The sequence below is a fragment of the Nematolebias whitei genome, chromosome 17 (assembly GCF_014905685.2).
Source record: "Nematolebias whitei isolate Nwh7 chromosome 17, NemWhi1, whole genome shotgun sequence".
Lineage (NCBI taxonomy): Eukaryota > Metazoa > Chordata > Actinopteri > Cyprinodontiformes > Rivulidae > Nematolebias > Nematolebias whitei.
The window spans coordinates 37,197,494-37,200,053 of record NC_056514.1 but is presented as its reverse complement, the minus strand read 5'-3'; positions in this window follow the sequence as shown (position 1 = coordinate 37,200,053).

Here is a 2,560-nt window from a genome sequence, read left to right as displayed (position 1 = left end):
TGTGCTCAGGAAGGCAAACTGAGTAATCCTGCGTACAGTTAGGAGGCTTTCGCAGATTTGCAAATGTGCAAATAAAGGATGATGAGCCTCCAGTTGGCGTTTGCGCGCAGCTCGGGTTAAAGACGAACACACGCTCATTCAGAGGCCGGGCTGCCTCGCCACGTTTGAGGTCACGTCTTCCCAACAGTACGGGGCAGTGACATGAAGCGGTGAATCAGTAACCCCCCCACTGAGTCAGCTGAACTGGACCGTACGCACCAGTCAGCAGGACGCAGAATGACTTCAAACCACAACTACCGTGGTTAAGACGGTGGCGCAACATTTAATAACCCGTTACTGGCGCCGCTTTTTATCGTGACGTAACTAAACCCAACCCACGTCCAGCTGAGACCTCACAGACAAATATGTCCAACCATACTGGACTGGATAGGACGAATACGTCAAGTCAATTTCACTTCAGTTTATTTATAAAGCACCAAGTCACAACAGAGGTCGTCTCAGGTCACTGAACGGAAACACTCATATAAAAAAAAAATAATTTAACATTATTTATCTGAGGAGCAGACCGCTTTGAGTTTAACTCCATCACAGAACTGTCATCTTGAGCGAGCATGAAGGCGACAGTGGAAAGGAAAAACTCCCTCGTGAAGAAGAAACCTTTAGCAGAACCAGGCTCAGGACAAGCGGACCATCTGCTTCAACCAGCTGGGTTTGAGGGGAACAGATACACAATGGCAGGTCAAGAATCACATTAAGATAGAAATTGTATCAAATTAAAACTATTCAATTTTAACAATTCACTTAAGGAAATGAGGTCAATTTGTCCTCGTGTAGTCTAAGCCTATAGCAGCATAACAAGCCAACCCTAACTATAGGATTTTTCAGAAAGTCTTAAAACTGGATAATGTGTCGGCCTCACAGACACAAACTGGAAGTTGGTTCCACAAGAGAGGAGCCTGAGAACTGAAAGATCTTCCTCCCATTCTGCTTTGGAAACTCTAGGAACCACAAGTAAACCTGCAGTCTGACAGCAAAGTGCTCTGTTAGGAAATATGGAACAATAAGTTTTCTAATACAAGATGGACCTAGGTTGTTGAGAGCTTTGTAAATTAGAAGTAGGATTTTGAATTCAATTCTGCATTTGACAGAGAGCCAACAGATAAATATGTTTTCTCCTACTAACTCGTTAAAACTCAAGCAGAAAATCAATGAAAATATTGATTAAAAATAGACAAGCGGTGAATATTCTCACCTTTTTTTGCCACAGTAATATTTGTTATGGGTCAAATTTAGTAACTGCTTTTTGAGATTTTGTTCCCCCCCCCCCCTTTTTTTTTTGGGGGGGGGGGGGATCAAAGATTCAAATTACAGGAAATCGAAATCAATTTTATAATTTGGCTTTAATTTCTGTAATACTTTCAGGGAATTATATCACAAACACTTAAATATATTTTATATGATTTTAGCTGATGTTGGACTTTAACAAGAGTACAACACACATTATACACCTGATAAACTTTTAAACAGCAATCTATAGCAAAGGCACTTGTATAGCCTTTGACCTTGATTTGTGACCTTGAGCTTAAAGCTGGGGCGATGACAAGATAACCAACAATGGTCTATAGTGGAAGAAATGTTTAACGCATTGCATTAAATTAGTTTGAGCGGATGTGAAGTCATGGTCAGGATAAGCAAACACCTTGTGCTAACTTTGACCTTGATTTGTGACCTTGACCTTTAAGATGAGGAGATGAAAACTGTAAGCAACACTCCGTTACTGATGATGCTCGAGTGCTTGAAGTTTCAGTAAATTATCTTGAGAGGATCAGAAGTTATAGGTTGAAAATTTACGCACCTACGAATGGAGACTTTATCGTAACAACGTCCGCCTCTCGATAGGAGAATAACAATATTTCTAAAATAAATCTTACAGATTAATAAATCTTTGTAAATCTTACATGTTCAAATAAATGGGTGATTAACAATCTTCTGCAGAACATGAAGTAATTAAATCACTGAATCGGGTGTGTCGGAGCAGAGAAACAACGAAAACATGCAGGATGGTGTTCCTCAAGGACCAGGGTTGGGAACCACTGAATTTATACATATCATAAGACTGATCATTTCAAAGTGACTGATTTGTTTATGTATTCTTGTTGCGTTATTTGTTAGAAAACAATATAAACTTTGTTTACAACAAAATTCAATCAATATAAACTGAATGTGTTTATATGACTTTAATAGTACATTTACTGAAAATAAATGACTAAAACTATTAAATACAACTAATGTTAGGGAATTTCACGCAAGCGAAACAGTTTTGTCTGATTTTAGTAACTCCAAGCTGGAAGCTAACCGAAAAATAAAAACTTGCAAAAATTTACAGATATACCGTAATGTCCAGATTAAAAGCCGCTACTTTGTTCACACGTTTTGAACACCGCGACTTATACAATGCTGCAGCTAATTTATACTTTATTTTGACGAGCTAACAAGCTTCCTGCCGCTAAAACATTCAGCCTTGTCACACCGGGCGCTCACAGAGCTGCCAAATGCACGT